This window comes from Nymphaea colorata, chromosome 11 (genome assembly GCF_008831285.2).
Source record: "Nymphaea colorata isolate Beijing-Zhang1983 chromosome 11, ASM883128v2, whole genome shotgun sequence".
NCBI classification, from domain to species: Eukaryota; Viridiplantae; Streptophyta; class Magnoliopsida; order Nymphaeales; family Nymphaeaceae; genus Nymphaea; species Nymphaea colorata.
The window spans coordinates 18,365,457-18,385,602 of NC_045148.1; the positions used below are offsets into that span (position 1 = coordinate 18,365,457).

General features: G+C 39.5%; 2 pseudogenes; both read left to right on the forward strand.

The window, feature by feature from the left end:
- Positions 1 to 9,360: 9,360 nt before the first annotated feature.
- On the forward strand, positions 9,361 to 9,886 carry LOC116263625 (40S ribosomal protein S15-like; annotated as a pseudogene).
- Positions 9,887 to 16,669: 6,783 nt separating this feature from the next.
- Positions 16,670 to 17,385, forward strand: LOC116263626 (40S ribosomal protein S15-like; annotated as a pseudogene).
- Positions 17,386 to 20,146: the final 2,761 nt, after the last annotated feature.

Here is a 20,146-nt window from a genome sequence, read left to right on the forward strand (position 1 = left end):
ATTTTTTAATTTAATTGGGCAAGCTCAGCTTCATGTTTTAAGTGTTGGCCAACCCGAGCCCAACCCTTTAGTGGGTAAAGCCGGGCCCACACTGTGTGCCACCCAAACCCCTTTCTTCCCCTCTCTCTCTCACTCTCTCGTGCTCCCTCTCCCCTTCTAACACAGACTGCATCAGGCAGCCTCCCCATTCCATTCCGTCCACCAGATGATGGGTGGAAGGAAGGGGCTCACCCTCCAGTCACCGAAGCCCCATGCCGTCAAGCAGCCATAGGGCTCCTCCATCCCTCCACCCGACAATGGGTGGAGGGGAATGGAGGAGACCGGTATGCTGCGGCGATGGAGAGGAAGAAAAGAGCAAAAAAATGAAAAAATGAAAACACTTGTTAATCTTTGACCTGAGATCCAACGAGATATAATTTTACATATCAGACACGAGGATTTGGAGTACTTCCCACAGATTGGAAATCTAAAATCTTCTTTTCTCGATGGTGGTGATGAAAGAAAATATGCATGATAGGAAGTTTTAAAGTGGTTCCGATAAAATCCTACCTCCACTATCTCTCACACCAAGACTTAGATGATGTGAGGTTCCCTTATGATGATATTTCATTTGTTTGAATTTTAAAAAATCTTTCCTTAAACTTTGATTCTCTGTAACGATTGCTCTCATCTTTAATGAGGATGTGTTACCATTTTCGTTGCTTAAATTTCCTTCCCTAAGATACCCTGTTTCTTGATTGTTAAGATCATGATCAATATCTTTTCCTGCCGTTGAGCAGTTGTTAGCAGCAGGTATGATTTCCTTTTTATTAAGATTGTGCTGAATTAATTCAGCATGATCTTCTCCAGCCTTTGAATGTACGTAACTGCCTTGAGATGATCGGTTAACAGGTGAAACCCAGCATTAGCCTTAGGGAGATTTCATAAGCCTCACATCTATCAAACACACCGGAGTTAATGTCTCATGATAGGATCACAATTCAGTGTATTGGATCTGTATAAAAGGACATATTATGAACTAGAAAAACAATAGATACGTCTCTCTGAGTTTTTAGTTCGTTTTTCTTTGATAACTTGTTGTCTAGTTTCAAAAAAGTTTAAAACCTAATTAGTTCCATTCGAATGGAATGGATTTAGATTTGGATGATCATTTGAATTTCTTGGGCAGGGATTCAACACAAAAACCAATTTCAATACATCCGTCAAACTTGACATCAACCCACTTGTCCATTTCTTTCATCTCTCTCTATCCCTCACATCTTCAACTCCCATAACATGCATCAATAACTTGTTTATGACTCTACTCAAAGTAAGAAACTCTCTTCCGGGTGGAAAGTGCGTAAGAACACATTCTGACAACCACTTTAAACAGAAGAAGATTATGTGGACACTCGTCACTTTTCTGTGAGTGGGGTCTTCCCCGTTCAAAAAAAAAAAAGTCAAAATTTCCACCCAACTTTAGAAGTTATAAGACCTGCTTTTAGTGTCTCGGGTTGCGGTCCTCCCCGTATTCTATCTTGCACATTAGTGGCTGGTTACTCATCATTCATGCAGCAAGTAAAGCGGGCCACTTATCAAAACCCTTTAATGGGAAAAAAAAAAAAGAAGGTTCAACCATTTGGGCTCAGTTTTGTTCTTTTATCCTACTGGATCAACGAACCGTTTCCTAGAAGAAAGCAGTCAACATTAAATGTAATTAACAAATGTGAGGGTGGTTTACACGCATATAAGTCATTCGTAAATAAAAAGCAAACCATACAGGGATAACTTTTGACTCATAAAAGTTACAACTAATTAATGGCATGTTTAGATGATGCAGACACTAGAGACTACCTGCTAAATCTTGGTGTAGTGTCAAACGTAGTTCCAAAAACAATGGGCAAAAGGTATGACCAGAAAAGACAATTCCCCTCGTTTGAAACAAACATTACACGTAATTCACCGTTACTACTTTGGGGCATTTGGGAGAGATACCAATGGCTTTTTGCTAAAACAAGAAATTAAAGATAATGAAGGCAAATGCAACAATATGGTTCGGCATGTGATCTTGTCATAATAAATTAAAGAAAGATGCTTATTAGAGAATGAACGTTTATCTAACACAATAAAAGCAATTGTTTCCTAATCTTACTGAAATGGAATTATATTTTATTGGTGAGTACATGACGTGCATGGTTCATGCCAATGAGAGAGAGAGAGAAAAGAGAATGAGCAAGAGAGTTTTTCTAACAAAACACACCTGCAGGAATGCGCACAAGCATAATCAGGAATTTACACATGCGCCTTCATATGCAACTCTTGATCATGCTGGTAAATGAATTTGTGATCAGGAATTAACATTTACTAGTATCAAACGCTCAATTTCCCTTCTGAATACGAACTTGATCGATGGTTTAATCTTGACCGCTTCTTGTGCATAATTAATCTCTGTGGATCATGTTCTTTGATCAACTTGAGGAATATTGTGAGGGCCAGATCATTTCGCACATAACATCTACATAAATGGAAATCCAAGTGGAGCTCCGAATTTGGCAACCAACCTGGGCCCTAATCACTAGAAGGGGGTGGGGGGAAGCCATGTAGTACATGCTTGTCATCTCTATAGCCTGGGGAGAGTAGCTATTCTGTATTTACTGGCCATGCTTTTTGAAAGAGCTCCATTTCTCTCTCTTCTTTCTCTTTCCCTCTCCTTTCTTTTGCTACCAGAACAATCAAGACCCTCCATTCCATCTTTGATGAAAGATATGCCTTTCTTGTCAAGCTAAAGAAAGGGACCAGCCATTTCTGCTGCCCAAAATGGGAATGGTGGGGAATTGGAGGCATATTTCAACGGCAGTTTTAACGTACAATCCCATTAAAAAGATAAGAGAAGGAAAAACAGAAAGGTGCAAATTTTGAGTTTGAATTAAGGTGCTAAAACCTCGTTGGTAGTACGCTTGAGCATCGAAAAAGGAATGCTATTTGCATCTTAGATGATTCTTGATTGGTGTTATATAGTGTTAAAGTCTAATAATGTTATATAGTGTTATAATATTATTGTGTTATATATCAGTTGTAGTGTCATATATTGTTAATGGATGAACGAGTGAGCTAACTTGGCTTTTGTTTTTTCTTAGCATTTGAGAGAGAGAGAGAAAGAGAGAGAGAGAAAAAAATGTTCCCTCTTTTTCCTTTTTTATGACTTTGGGAAGAATACATCTGCATATATGTTTATTTATTTCAATTGGCAGCCTGTCACTTTTTTCCCTTCTTTATAGAGAAGAGAAGAGATTTCCTTGGGCTGACGACATAGGGCAGCATCCATCCGTTTGGGATCGCAATTTAGAGAGAGAGAGAGAGAGAGAGAGAGAGAGAGAGAGAAATTCATAGGTAACGCACAAGTCGAGGATTCGACCTACCCAACAATTTTGAAAAGCATGTCGAACATCATGTAGAAGACCAATTAAGTTGGACGACCCGAACCCCAAGGTCAAGGCGAAATTGCCGACGTGATGTTGGGGCTTTTGGCTGGGGAGGTCGATGAAGACAAGGACCAAAAACTGTAGTTCTGAATCAGGCATGTGATCTAGGTTCTTCTGGACCGGACTCACATGCTATATATATCATGGTAAGTGTATATGCTATGGATGACGGAGTGTTGTCAATGACTGGCAATGGTTGGTGTGTTGTGCTAAATCGCAGCCACTGTCTTGACAAGCTATGAACACGACACTGCCATTTATCCTCTTAGCCATTGAGCTTAAATGAACCTCCCCAAAAAAGCTGAACGGTAGATGTGTTTGACATGGTCCTTGATGACCATATCAAACACATCTATCGTTCAGCTTTTTTGGGGAGGTTCATTTAAGCTCAATGGCTAAGAGGATAAATGGCAGTGTCGTGTTCAGAGCTTGTCAAGACAATGGCTGCGATTTAGCACAACCAAACGGATGGATGCTGCTCTATGTAGTCAGCTCAAGGAAATATCTTCTCTTCTCTATAAAAAGGGAGAAAAAGTGACCGGCAGCCAATTGAAATAAATAAACATATAAGCAGATGTATTCTTCCCAAAGTCATAAAAAAGGAAAAAGAGGGCACATGCAAGCTTCACTAGAACATTTCTCTCTCTCTCTCTCAAATGTTAAGAAAAAACAAAAGTCAAGTTAACTCACCCGTTGTCCCCATTAACAATATATAACAATACAACAATATATAATGTCTGTATAACACAATAACACCATAGCACTATATTACACCATGAGAATTATTTTAACCATTCAATATAGAGAGAGAGACATCGATGCGTGCCTATCGAGAAAAACTAATGAAAGAAACATTGAGAATGATTTAACAAGGTGTTATCATTTGATGCAGGGGATCCATTTTCTTCACAGTCATATCTTCTATTTGGGTACACAACACTTGGACCAACAAAAGGAAATCCTTCTGTAATTCCTGTGAACTGTTCTAGTGGTTAACCACCGTTTGACAATGCATCAAAACAGCAATCCAATCAAGAATCATCATCTAAGATGCAAATAGCATTCTTTTTGAGAAATGCGAAAGTACTACCAACGAGCTTTTAGCACCTTAATTCAAAATCAAAATTTGCATCTTTCCGTTTTTCCTTTTCTTATCTTTTTAATGGGATTGTACGTCTGCAAGTCGTAAAACTGCTATTGAAATATGCCTCCAATTTCCCACCGTTACCATTTTGGGCAGCAGAAATGGCTGGTCCCTTTCTTTAGCTTGACAAGAAAGGCATATCTTTCATCAAAGATGGAATGGAGGGTCTTGATTGTTCTGGCAGCAAAAGAAAGGAGAGGGAAAGAGAAAGAAGAGAGAGAAATGGAGCTCTTTCAAAAAGCATGGCCAGTAAATGCAGAATTGCTACTCTCCCCAGGCTACAGAGATGACAAACATGCACTACATTGCTTTCCCCCACATTCGGAGCTCCACTTGGATTTCCATTTATGTAGATGTTATGTGCGAAATGATCTGGCCCTCACAATGTTCCTCAAGTTGATCAAAGGACATGATCCATAGAGATTATGGGAGGGAAACACACCCATTTTGTGATAGGGAACTTAAGGGCCCATCGGCCGGCACGTTGCGATTTTGGGCAATATTGCTTCTGCCTTGAAAACTTGAATCTCCTACCTCCATGTGATCCATCCCGATCTTCCCACGTGCTCCTGCTTACATTTTGTTGGTGTGCTTGCCTGAGACTTCCATGAGCCAATAAATAGCTCACCTCCTCTCAGTCATGAGATTCTTCCTCACCACATAAGGAAAATCAATGAAGTCATAAAAATGAGAGATTTTATTTTCTCAGGGCTGCTTGGTGCTGGATTAGAAGGGAAGGAATACTAAAGTCTCTCCACCATTCTGGTTTCTTGTTTATTTTGAGATTTTTAGTGCTGAACTTTTCCTTTTAAGCCTTATTTTGCTTTCATATTTTCCTTTCAGGGGTTGCAGAATTGGATTTCAATACAAATTTGTTTAGCGTTCAATTTTGGATACTGTGTGGTTCTTCTGGAAACTTATGCGAACCCACCAGCCTGTATAATTGGAAATTCAAGATGCCAAGAATCAAACTTGGTGAAATTCTAAAAAATCCTAATAAGAGAAGATTTTAACTATAAATGAGGTTGCGCCAGCAATGTCAGTGCACACCAATCTCTAAGGCAGGGAAAATGTTATAGTTGGAAACTTAAGATGTCATTAATCTCCTTGGTCGAATAAAAAGGATCCTGTAGATGAAAAAACGTTTACATGAAGCCTCATTTTTTAATAATTGTCTCGTAAAAATGTCTTCAGCATACATTCCATACCTTTAGTTGGTTGGTTGTTTAGCAAAAGGCTGACGCTTTTATTTTTTCCGCTTACTGAAAAAAGCTGAGTTATGTAAAACCAATGTTTTGCACAATGACACACATCACACGCATGATTATTATTCAAATCAAGAGTTAAACCTAAATTTTTGTTCACTAATTTCAAATCAGAATATGAGAGATGACCTAATCTCTTATCTCAGAGTTCATGCAAAGAAAGAGTATAATAGGTGTGAGCACATGTTGGTCCTTGTTGAAAAAAAAAAGTTATAGAACACTATAAACTTTTAGTAAGTACACTAACAATGAGCAAATTAACCTTGAACGATGGTATATATAACACGTCATCTATTTCAAATGAAAACAGAGATAATTTACCCATTTAATGTACTAAGAGAGTTTGTCACATTTGTAATGTTACAGAAACATTGCACATTTTTAATTTTTGAAGTGCATGTGCATCAGAGCATATATGCTGACTTGCTCCCGAATCAATAATCCAAGTAAGAGAATGAAAATTAATTGAATAGTTGTTACCTGTTATATTACCAGCAATATTGATGTTGTCCGGCTGGTCCACCACCAAGGATAGAAGTCTATGATATTGTTCAAGGGTGAAGGCTCGTGGAATGCTTTTAGTATTATGCCCTCCACTGCCTTGACCATAGGTGTCATTAGTAAACATGGATTTCAGATCTGGGTTGGTTTGTTATTTATTCACGTTGGCTGCAATATACTATTTAAAGTCGGAACCATAGAATTGGTGGCCTAGGTACCTAATTAGTTTGAAACATTCCTCTTTAATGTGTCCAACACCTTGACAATAACTACAAACTGCTATGTTTTGGCGTCCTCCTTTGTTTGGTTGAAATCAAGCACTATTCTCTAGGTTGAACTTCTTTTCTTTATTTTTTTTATGACAGCTAAGGTTGTGGTTCCTTCATTGACTGAACTTGATAGATGTGCTTCCCATTGTTTTTCTTCTTGTAATATCATAGCATAGACCTTATTTACATTTGAGAGAGGGTCAATAAGTAGGATCTGCCTTCTAATTGAGTTGTAATAGTCAGTAAGACCCATAAGGAATTGCATAAAAGATTCTCTTTGGATTTGACCAGAGTATGCCTTCATAGCACCACATGAGCAAACTCGAATGAGAGAGAATGAACTAAACGCATCTCAAAGAGCTTTTAGCTTGGTATAACATGATGCAATGGACATAGTATCTTGCTGTAGGCAGCATATGGAAGTATGGATTTGATATATCCGAAGAACAATACTTTGTGAGAAGCGTTCTTTCGAATGTTGCCAAACTTCTCTAGCATTAGTTGATCTCCTTAGTACAAGATTCAAGATTTTCCCATATAGTACTCAAGATTCAAGCGTTCTTTCAAATACTATATGTTCTTCTATAGAAGAACATATAATATCTGATTTTTGCTAAATATTCCTTAGTGACTGAGTTTAAGATTCAAGACAGTATAAGATTGTTGCATCTAATCCACATATGGTGGTAGGGGTCACCTCATTTGGTTCTATAACGGAACCATCTATAAAACCGATTTTATTTTTTGCTGAGAGAGCCATCAACATGGCTCTACTCCACATCCCATAATTTTCTTCCAATAAAATTTTGAGACACCAAAGCATTTACAGGATTATCAAAGTGATGAATACAAAAAGGGTCAAACAACACCTGGGATGTATTGGCACCCTTGATGTCGAGATCAGCATCATCACCTGACATTCATTGTTGATCGACTTAGGTCCATGCTCTCCCATTGAATTCATAGCTCTGATACCATGTGGAATTTCTTCTTCATGAAAAATGCATAAAAGCAAAGAGAGGCAAACCAGAAATAACAAATAAAACTTACTTAATTCCTTATGCATTGTGATATATATTCAAAGAGGCAGCTCATTGTTTTACAATGTCTACTTACAACTGACAAGAAAGAAATCGTTTTTACTAAAAATAAATATTTTTTAAGAAGATAACACTTAACTAGGAATGAGAAATATGGCTGGAATTTGAACGTTGCAATAATTGGATGCTTGAAGTATATGCGACCTAATACAACGTCAAGTATGACAACTAATTTTAACAGTTACCCAACCATTTTATCGTCTCCTCCTCCCATTTAATATTAGTAGTTGTTATAGCTCACGTCATTTCTTCATTGCCATATTAAGAGTTTTTGTTAATAACTGCCTTGCAAAAAATGTCTATTCATATCTTCAGTGTGTTTCAGTTTGTTGGTTGTTTGGCCCTTTTATAGTCTTTTGTTTACCTGGAAACTGAAAACTCAATTTTGTAAACCCAATAGTATATATAAATGTCTCATAGATGAAGGGTATATATATATATATATCGAGAGAGAGAGAGAGAGAGAGAGAGTGGGGGAGAGGGAGAGGGAGAGGGAGAGAGATGATCTAAAAGTTGCCTATCATCTTGACCTGACCTAACAATGAACAACCTTATAAGAAACAAATAATGCGTGTGACATTTGTTTACCTTTGACCTTAGATCCAATGAGATGAGATTAGGATATCAGACGTGAGGATTTGAAGCACTTCCCACATATCGAAAATCTAAAATCCTCATTTTTAGATAGTGGTGAGACCCATCATTTGTTTAATTCATGAACTCAATACAGAGGGGGATTTCGGCGTTAGATCTACTAAACACGCTGGTATTAATGTCTGACAATTCATGTTTATTTTTGTCACCAATTCATGTTTTTCTTTCAATCATCAAATAAATGATGAACCTGACGAGATAATTAAGAGATTTGAATAAATAGAGTCATCAGTGACTCATTATATATATATATATATATATATATATATATATATATATATATATATATATATATATATATATATATATATATATAAAATCAAATCGACAGCTGATATCACATCTATTAAAAGGATGCAAGGCCACGGCTACAATGAAAATGAAGGCAATTATTATGGAGAAGAAGGACTAATCCTTTGGTCTCTTGTTTTCTGGGTTGCCATTTGAGGAGAAGAGCTTCAATCCTCGCCAGTTGACGAAGAACTCTTGAAACGGACCCGTGGCAATGTGATATCAACATGATCCATTCATTAGAAAAAAAAAAAACTAGTTAAATATTCAAGAAAAAGAAAAACGCCTCAAGGTTTCAAGGTGCTTGCCCTTTCGTACTTATGTCTGCAGCATTTTGTCTTTGCAGAAAACAACAATAATTAGCAGATTTAACACGCAGAAGAAAGGAAATTAAATGGCGTTAGGAAGTGATGACGACTTTCATGAGGTGGTCCGGATTGGAGGAGAAGGGGTTTCACAGTAGAACAGGCGAGGAAACATGAGAATGGTGGACGAAGCTGTTAATGGCGGCAACCAGGTGCTGAACGGTGGCAGATAGAGATGCGCATGGTGCATGAACCGGTTCACCGAGCCACCGATTCACCGATTTAGGTTAATTTTTTTTTTGTTTATTACGTTTTCATTTTTAACATTTTCTTTTCTACTTCTCCCTCCCTCTGTCTCTCTCTCATTTCTACCCCCCACGGCCGCACGACTCACCGCCGCTCTTTCTCCTCTCTACCACCCACACCGACTCACCGCCGCACACGCCATGACCACCACCATCCATCCGGCAGAGTCCGGCCACTATACTGGTTAGTCTTTATTCTCGTCTTTCCCCGAAACCCTAGCATTCTTTTGAAAATCCGCCATACACGTTTAGGGCTTTTTTCGCAAGTGGATGTCGAGACGGAGATCGCCGGCAGACAGATGAAGAGGAGGATGTTCAAGAAGTTCAGTTTTAGGGGAGTTGATCTCGATGCGCTCCTTGACATGCCCACTGAGGAGCTCATCAAACTCTTCCATGCTCGGGCTCGATGATGGTGTGTATCTCTCGCACTTTGTTTTCCATCCTCCTCTCTCTCTCTCTCTTTTATATGGTTTTGCATCTTTTTGATGAATGTGTAGGTTCCAGAAAGGTTTGAAGAGGAAGCCGATGGCATTGATCAAGAAAATGCACAAACCAGTAATCAATATGTTCCTTAAATTTCATTTTGTTTGAGAAACATCTTCCGGGTTGAGTTTGAATTGGTGCTTGGGCACATAGTTGTTTTTCATGGTGGATTTTGTTTTCTTGCATTATGCCTTTTTTGTTGTACCATAGAATTTGCTTTGGTGTCGTAAATGCGTTAAACAAGTTGATATAAACAAGTTTAAAAAAACAAGACATAAACGAGTTAATCGAGTTAAGGGAGTCGAGTTTGAGCTCAACTCTGTATAATCGAGTCGAGCTCGAGCTTGTGTCAGGGAGCTTGACTCAAGTTCGAGTCGAGTTCGAGCTCGAGCTGTGCAAGATCGAGCTCGACTTGCCTCATGTGCAGCCCTAGAAGTGGCAATGAATATGGCAATGCAGGATGCATGCACATTTTGTGACTCATCTATTCTTTTGCAGAAAAGGAAAGTACTTTTTAATCAAAGACAACAAGCTAGAGATAAAGACTCTTTTTCATTTGATAGCAATAGTAGCACTTATGGGTCACAATTCAGTGCTGATTGGACATGTCAACACCTCCCGATGGCTTTGCGTCGTTCGCTCCTATAAGGGCCCGTTTGATGGGCGGGTGAAATGTTGTGGGGAGGGGTAAATCTGTACGGGCGGGTGAAATTTCACCCGCCCGATTAAAGACCCATCAAACGGGGTGAATTTTCACCCGCTCGACGGCTCCCAAGATGCTCCTGGTTCTCCTACGTCAGAGCCCCTGCCGGGAGGTTCATGGTGCCAAAACTCTACCGCCGAGAGAGATATCGCCTGAGGATCCAAAGGAGTGAGCGCCGGAACTCACTACCGGATTTGCAGACGACGGTGCAGCCCTTCCCAGCCATAGAGAGGGCTAGATGCCTGGATCATTGATCGGACAAGCTGGACGGATGGTGAGCCTCGCCGTTCATCCGGTGCTTTACTGCAGAAGACGTCTAGTGTGAAGACGACGGAACAGCGCTTGTGGATTATCGCCGCCAGGCGACTGTTTCCCCAATTTTGTTCTGCAAATTGGGTTGATTTCGCAATCCGGTGACATGTTCTATCATCCTTTATTGTTAATTGATGTTATGAATTGCCTTTGATCGATTTTACGTTCGAATTTGGGGAAATCCCCAACTTCTGTCGAGGATGTGTGCAGCACGCAGCCCGGGAGATCGGCTTTGCATTATTTTGGAAGATGTTGTTGTTGGGGGAGGAGAGAGTAGCAGAGAAGAATGAAAACGCTTCTTTTTTCAGTTCAGTGGGTGGATGAACATCTAGGGTTCCCTGTTGTCTCACTGTCTCCGGAGAGCCTGAGAATCTTTTTAATGTATATTTATCCATCTTCTCTCTCTCTTTTCTCTCTGTAAGAAATGGTTTTTACAGAAATTCCCCATCACCTTCCCTCCAGCCTTGGCTGCCTTGCTGCAAGTCTGTAAGTGACGCCTGATAGTCAAATTTCAACAATTCAATTGTAAGAGTTAGAAATTGAAACAATTGACACATTTTATACAGTAAATAAACCTCAGCAAGTGATTGAAAGGTTTGTTTTCCTTTTTGAGGACGAATTCTGTGTCAATGATTGCTGCAAATGAAAATAAGCAGTCTTTGATTTCTTTGCTCATCATAGTTGCTGCTTTTGTTTATGCATGTCTCTGGTTTCTTTGCTTATCATAGTTGCTGCTTTTGTTTATGCATGTCAAGGACGTGCAGTGGAATTGAGCTCAATTTTTGGAATTGTTGTTTGAAGTGCTCTCTCTATTACTGGATGCTTAGCTTGGAATTGTTGTTTGAAGTGCTCTCTCTATGCTTAGCTAGGAATTGTTGTTTGAAGTGCTCTCTCCATTTTTTTTTATCATGTGCATCAAACATAGTTAAATTTACCACGTTAAATTCTTCCTGATCATCAAACAGGGCCTCAGATTGGAAGAGGGAAAAATTTCATCTTGTAAATTTTTTCAGAAAGTTTTAGCATGGTAAATTTACCGGGTTAAATTCTTCCTGTGCATCAAACGGGCCCTAAATGTCGACTTTCCCTCCTCTCCATCCCGCGTTCCTTCGTCGGTCCGCCTCTGCCTCATCCTTCTTTTTTTTTTCTTCTTCTTCTTTTTATTTGGATTGTTGATCCCAATAATCATGTTATGAAAGGTTCCCCGTTCCTCCTTGCCATCATCTGAACGGGGAAACATTCAGAGCATGCTTATTGGGATCAACGGTTCCTCCTTGCCTTCATCTGAACGGGGAAACTTTCAGAGCATGCTTATTGGGATCAACGATCCAAATAAGAAGAAGAAGAAGAAGAAGAAGAAGAAGAAGAAGAAGAAAGAAAGAAGGACGAGGCAGAGCGACAAAGGAACATGGGATGGAGAGGAGGGAAAGTCGACATTTATTGGAGCGAACGACATAAAGCCATCGGTAGGTGCTGACATGTCCAATCAGCACAGAATTGTGACCCATAACTGCTACTATTGCTATCAAATGAAAAAGAGTCTTTTATCACTAGCCTTGTTGTCTTTGATTAAGATCTATTTTCCTCTTCTGCAAAAGAATAGGTGAGTCACAAAATGTGCATGCATCATGCATTGCCATATTCAGTGCTACTTCGAGATTAGGATGGTGATGGAGAATAGCATTGCTTATTCATCCACTTTTCCTTTTACTAGCTTTTCTTTCTCTTTTCAACGCTTTTCTTGTTCAGATGAAACTTTGAATTGCCATCTAACTACACAGTCACAGTGCAAGCCACTCGGTTTTCTTTTCCATGGTTGCTCTTTATCGTCTAAGATACTTTTATGGGAACCCCCACTGGATTACATGGATATCAGACTCGGGTCCGAAGCCAGTGCTAACCTATACCTATCTGATTTGTTCTATCCAAAAGGAAATCATTCCAATTTTAAAACAAACAGGAAGAAATTTCAAAGGGTTCATGATTTGATAGACAAATTTAGGGCTGCACAACGAGTCGAGCCAACTCGGGCTCAACTCAAACTCGCTCGAGTAAACTTGACTTGAGCTCGACTTGTTTTTTATACGAGTCAAACTCGAGCTTAAATATAAACTCGAGTATGTTAATGTGTCGAGTTCGTTAAATATATACTCGACTCGGCGACGTTAATCACATTTCACCCACACAGCTTAATTTTATTTTTTTTGTTTTAAGTTTTTTAATTTTCCCTCCTTTCTTTTCCTCTTTTCACCCACGCAGCAACGTTTTTTTAAATCTCATTATTATACCCCACTTTCATTATCATACTTCTCAATCAATCAATCACCTTTTTACTTTCCCTCTCCTTTTTTTCTCTCCTCACCATGGTCATGGTTCATTTTTCCCAACACGCCACATTTCTTCCCCCCACGTCGTCGGTATCACTTTCACCCATGCATGCTGCAAGCCCAACGATGCAGCGAAAAAGGAAGCATTACTGATGATAAACAGTCGAGCTCGAGCTGACTAAACATGAGCTCGAAGACAAACTTTCTTGTTGGCTGTATTTTTTGCAATTGTTTAAAATTAAAGAAAAACATAGTTTCATGTAATGTAGAATAGAGAATGAAGTTTATTTAGTCAAATTTGTGCCATCTCTAGAAACAAGTTTTCTTGTTATGAAAAGACCTCGAAACGGTCCAAAATTTAGTAGTATACCACGCAAGAATATCAAACTCTCACAAGGTATGCATTTTATAGCAACGAAAACCCCCACGTTCATCCCTTCCCATGCACCAACTTAAATCTCTCGAACCAGATGTACTGGAGAGACATGGATATGCAGAAAGCAATGAACGATTATCTGATGGCATGACACTCCTTTCTCAAATTCATGACCTTTGATCACAGGGACTGAGAGATCATATATGATTAAGAAGAAGAGGAGGAGAAAGGGGAGTTAAAAGGACGAGGGAAGGAGCTTGCAAAAGGTGGTGGCAGCAATGGCAAACAATCCAACAAAATGTAAGCAGGAGCATGTGGGAAACGAACTACTTGAAGCTAGTAGTTTGATTCTGCAGCTCTTGAGACATCCCCTGCCTCCTCTGGTTCACTGGCGGCCATTGCTGTTTCTAATCGCCAGAATGCGACATATTCACCTCCCCTCTTTTCACAAGTAAACGAACAAATCAACCCAAAACACCCAAAATTTATATCTTTCCTAATGCCGATGAACCTGATAGAGCAAGGGGCGACGATCTCCACCGACGCCCCCTAGATAGATATACAGAGAGAAAAAAAGAAAGAGAGGGAAGGAGAGAGAGATAATGCGAGAGAAGAGAGGAAGAGGAAGGAAGAAGGGGAATTCGTGATCGGAAAGATGAAAAAGAATGAATGTGGGAGAAAAAAAACAAAGAGCCCTGAAAAGAAAGAGAAAGGAAGAAAAAGATCAGCTTGTAGTAAGTAGGCATATAAAGAGAAACCTAGCCTGGGCAGTGATACACCTTAAACACCATCCAATATATTTATCATTCCAAAAACCTTAAAAAATAAAAAAAATAAACACCATAAAAATTGCATAAAAGATTCTCTTTGGATTTGACCAGAGTATGCCTTCATAGCACCACATGAGCAAACTGGAACGAGAGAGAATGAACTAAACGCATCTCAAAGAGCTTTTAGCTTGGATTAACATGATGCAATGGACATAGTATCTTGCTGTATTCAGCATATGGCAGTATGGATTTGATATATCCGAAGAACAATACTTTGTGAGAAGCGTTCTTTCGAATCTTGCCAAACTTCTCTAGCATTAGTTGATCTCCTTAGTACAAGATTCAAGATTTTCCCATATAGTACTCAAGATTCAAGCGTTCTTTCAAATACTATATGTTCTTCTGTAGAAGAACATATAATATCTGATTTTTGCTAAAATATCCTTAGTGACTGAATTTAAGATTCAAGACAGTATAAGATTGTTGCATCTAATCCACATATGGTGGTAGGGGTCACCTCATTTGGTTCTATAACGGAACCATCTATAAAACCGATTTTATTTTTTGCTGAGAGAGCCATCAACATGGCTCTACTCCACATCCCACAATTTTTTTCCAATAAAATTTTGAGACACCAAAGCATTTACAGGATTATCAAAGTGATGAATATAAAAAGGGTCAAACAACACCTGGGATGTATTGGCACCCTGGATGTCGAGATCAGCATCATCACCTGACATTCATTGTTGATCTCCTTAGGTCCATGTTCTCCCATTGAATTCATAGCTCTGATACCATGTGGAATTTCTTCTTCATGAAAAATGCATAAAAGCAAAGAGAGGCAAACCAGAAATAACAAATAAAACTTACTTAATTCCTTATGCATTGTGATATATATTCAAAGAGGCAGCTCATTGTTTTACAATGTCTACTTACAACTGACAAGAAAGAAATCGTTTTTACTAAAAATAAATATTTTTTAAGAAGATAACACTTAACTAGGAATGAGAAATATGGCTGGAATTTGAACGTTGCAATAATTGGATGCTTGAAGTATATGCGACCTAATACAACGTCAAGTATGACAACTAATTTTAACAGTTACCCAACCATTTTATCGTCTCCTCCACCCATTTAATATTAGTAGTTGTTATAGCTCACGTCATTTCTTCATTGCCATATTAAGAGTTTTTGTTAATAACTGCCTTGCAAAAAATGTCTAAGCCTAAGTTTCATATCTTCAGTGTGTTTCAGTTTGTTGGTTGTTTGGCCCTTTTATAGTCTTTTGTTTACCTGGAAACTAAAAACTCAATTTTGTAAACCCAATAGTATATATAAATATCTCATAGATGAAGGGTATATATATATATATATATATATATATATATATATATATATATATATATATATATATATATATATATATATATATATATATATATATCGAGAGAGAGAGAGAGAGAGAGAGAGGGGGGGAGAGGGAGAGGGAGAGGGAGAGAGATGATCTAAAAGTTGCCTATCATCTTGACCTGACCTAACAATGAACAACCTTATAAGAAAACAAATAATGCGTGTGACATTTGTTTACCTTTGACCTTAGATCCAATGAGATGAGATTAGGATATCAGACGTGAGGATTTGAAGCACTTCCCACATATCGAAAATCTAAAATCCTCATTTTTAGATAGTGGTGAGACCCATCATTTGTTTAATTCATGAACTCAATACAGAGGGGGATTTCGGCGTTAGATCTACTAAACACGCTGGTATTAATGTCTGACAATTCATGTTTATTTTTGTCACCAATTCATGTTTTTCTTTCAATCATCAAATAAATGATGAACCTGACGAGATAATTAAGAGATTTGAATAAATAGAGTCATCAGCGACTCATTATATATATATATATATATATATATATATATATATATATATATATATATATTATCAAATCGACAGCTGATATCACATCTATTAAAAGGATGCAAGGCCACGGCTCCAATGAAAATCAAGGCAATTATTATGGAGAAGAAGGACTAATCCTTTGGTCTCTTGTTTTCTGGGTTGCCATTTGAGGAGAAGAGCTTCAATCCTCGCCAGTTGACGAAGAACTCTTGAAACGGACCCGTGCCAATGTGATATCAACATGATCCATTCATTAGAAAAAAAAAAAACTAGTTAAATATTCAAGAAAAAGAAAAACGCCTCAAGGTTTCAAGGTTCTTGCCCTTTCGTACTTATGTCTGCAGCATTTTGTCTTTGCAGAAAACAACAATAATTAGCAGATTTAACACGCAGAAGAAAGGAAATTAAATGGCGTAAGGAAGTGATGACGACTTTCATGAGGTGGTCCGGATTGGAGGAGAAGGGGTTTCACAGTAGAACAGGCGAAGAAACATGAGAATGGCGGACGAAGCTGTTAATGGCCAACCAGGTGCTGAACGGTGGCAGATAGAGATGCGCATGGTGCATGAACCGGTTCACCAAGCCACCGATTCACCGATTTAGGTTAATTTTTTTTTGTTTATTACGTTTTCATTTTTAACATTTTCTTTTCTACTTCTCCCTCCCTCTGTCTCTCTCTCATTTCTACCCCCCACGGCCGCACGACTCACCGCCGCTCTCTCTCCTCTCTACCACCCACACCGACTCACCGCCGCACACGCCATGACCACCACCATCCATCCGGCAGAGTCCGGCCACTATACTGGTTAGTCTCTATTCTCGTCTTTTCCCGAAACCCTAGCATTCTTTTGAAGATCCGCCATACACGTTTAGGGCTTTTTTCGCAGGTGGATGTCGAGACGGAGATCGCCGGCAGAGAGATGAAGAGGAGGATGTTCAAGAAGTTCAGTTTTAGGGCAGTTGATCTCGATGCGCTCCTTGACATGCCCACTGAGGAGCTCATCAAACTCTTCCATGCTCGGGCTCGATGACGGTGTGTATCTCTCACACTTTGTTTTCCATCCTCCTCTCTCTCTCTCTCTCTTTAATATGGTTTTGCATCTTTTTGACGAATGTGTAGGTTCTAGAGAGGTTTGAAGAGGAAGCCGATGGCATTGATCAAGAAAATGCACAAACCAGTAATCAATATGTTCCTTAAATTTCATTTTGTTTGAGAAACATCTTCCGGGTTGAGTTTCAATTGGTGCTTGGGCACATAGTTGTTTTTCATGGTGGATTTTGTTTTCTTGCATTATGCCTTTTTAGTTGTACCATAGAATTTGCTTTGGTGTCGTAAATGAGTTAAACAAGTTGATATAAACAAGTTTAAAAAAACAAGACATAAACGAGTTAATCGAGTTCAGGGAGTCGAGTTTGAGCTCAACTCTGTATAATCGAGTCGAGCTCGAGCTTCTGTCAGGGAGCTTGACTCAAGTTCGAGTCGAGTTCATGCTCGAGCTGCGCAAGCTCGAGCTCGACTTGCCTCATGTGCAGCCCTAGAAGTGGCAATGAATATGGCAATGCAGGATGCATGCACATTTTGTGACTCATCTATTCTTTTGTAGAAAAGGAAAGTACTTTTTAATCAAAGACAACAAGCTAGAGATAAAGACTCTTTTTCATTTGAAAGCAATAGTAGCAGTTATGGGTCACAATTCAGTGCTGATTGGACACGTCAACACCTCCCGATGGCTTTGCGTCGTTCGCTCCTATAAGGGCCCGTTTGATGGGCGGGTGAAATGTTGTGGGGAGGGGTAAATCTGTACGGGCGGGTGGAATTTCACCCACCCGATTAAAGACCCATCAAACGGGGTGAATTTTCACCCGCTCGACGGCTCCCAAGATGCTCCTGGTTCTCCTACGTCAGAGCCCCTGCCGCGAGGTTCATGGCGCCAAAACTCTACCTCCGAGAGAGATATCGCCTGAGGATCCAAAGGAGTGAGCGCCGGAACTCACTACCGGATTTGCAGACGACGGTGCAGCCCTTCCCAGCCACAGAGAGGGCTAGATGCCTGGATCATTGATCGGACAAGCTGGACGGATGGTGAGCCTCGCCGTTCATCCGGCGCTTTACTGCAGAAGACGTCTAGTGTGAAGACGACGGAACAGCGCTTGAAGATTATCGCCGCCAGGCGACTGTTTCCCCAATTTTTTTCTGCAAATTGGGTTGATTTCGCAATCCGGTGACATGTTCTATCATCCTTTATTGTTAATTGATGTTATGAATTGCCTTTGATCGATTTTACGTTTGAATTTGGGGAAATCCCCAACTTCTGTCGAGGATGTGTGCAGCACGCAGCCTGGGAGATCGGCTTTGTATTATTTTGGAAGATGTTGTTGTAGGGGGAGGAGAGAGTAGCAGAGAAGAAAGAGAAGAATGAAAACGCTTCTTTTTTCGGTTCAGTGGGTGGATGAACATCTAGGGTTCCCTGTTGTCTCACTCTCTCCAGAGAGCCTAAGAATCTTGTTAATGTATATGAATCCATCTTCTCTCTCTCTTTTCTCTCTGTAAGAAACGGTTTTTACAGAAATTCCCCATCACCTTCCCTCCAGCCTTGGCTGCCTTGCTGCAAGTCTGTAAGTGACGCCTGATAGTCAAATTTCAACAATTCAATTGTAAGAGTTAGAAATTGAAACAATTGACACATTTTATACAGTAAATAAACCTCAGCAAGTGATTGAAAGGTTTGTTTTCCTTTTTGAGGACGAATTCTGTGTCAATGATTGCTGCAAATGAAAATAAGCAGTCTTTGATTTCTTTGCTCATCATAGTTGCTGCTTTTGTTTATGCATGTCTCTGGTTTCTTTGCTTATCATAGTTGCTGCTTTTGTTTATGCATGTCAAGGACGTGCAGTGGAATTGAGCTCAATTTTTGGAATTGTTGTTTGAAGTGCTCTCTCTATTACTGGATGCTTAGCTTGGAATTGTTGTTTGAAGTGCTCTCTCTATGCTTAGCTAGGAGTTGTTGTTTGAAGTGCTCTCTCCATTTTTTTTTATCATGTGCATCAAACATGGTTAAATTTACCACGTTAAATTCTTCCTGATCATCAAACAGGGCCTCAGATTGGAAGAGGGAAAAATTTCATCTTGTAAATTTTTGCAGAAAGTTTTAGCATGGTAAATTTACCGGGTTAAATTCTTCCTGTGCATCAAACGGGCCCTAAATGTCGACTTTCCCTCCTCTCCATCCCGCGTTCCTTCGTCGGTCCGCCTCTGCCTCATCCTTCTTTTTTTTCTTCTTCTTCTTCTTTTTATTTGGATTGTTGATCCCAATAATCATGTTATGAAAGGTTCCCCGTTCCTCCTTGGCATCATCTGAACGGGGAAACTTTCAGAGCATGCTTGTTGGGATCAACGGTTCCTCCTTGCCTTCATCTGAACGGGGAAACTTTCAGAGCATGCTTATTGGGATCAACAATCCAAATAAGAAGAAGAAGAAGAAGAAGAAGAAAGAAAGAAGGACGAGGCGGAGCGACAAAGGAACATGGGATGGAGAGGAGGGAAAGTCGACATTTATTGGAGCGAACGACACAAAGCCATCGGGAGGTGCTGACGTGTCCAATCAGCACAGAATTGTGACCCATAACTGCTACTATTGCTATCAAATGAAAAAGAGTCTTTTATCACTAGCCTTGTTGTCTTTGATTAAGATCTATTTTCCTCTTCTGCAAAAGAATAGGTGAGTCACAAAATGTGCATGCATCATGCATTGCCATGTTCAGTGCTACTTCGAGATTAGGATGGTGATGGAGAATAGCATTGCTTATTCATCCACTTTTCTTTTTACTAGCTTTTCTTTCTCTTTTCAACACTTTTCTTGTTCAGATGAAACTTTGAATTGCCATCTAACTACACGGTCACAGTGCAAGCCACTCGGTTTTCTTTTCCATGGTTGCTCTTTATCGTCTAAGATACTTTTATGGGAACCCCCACTG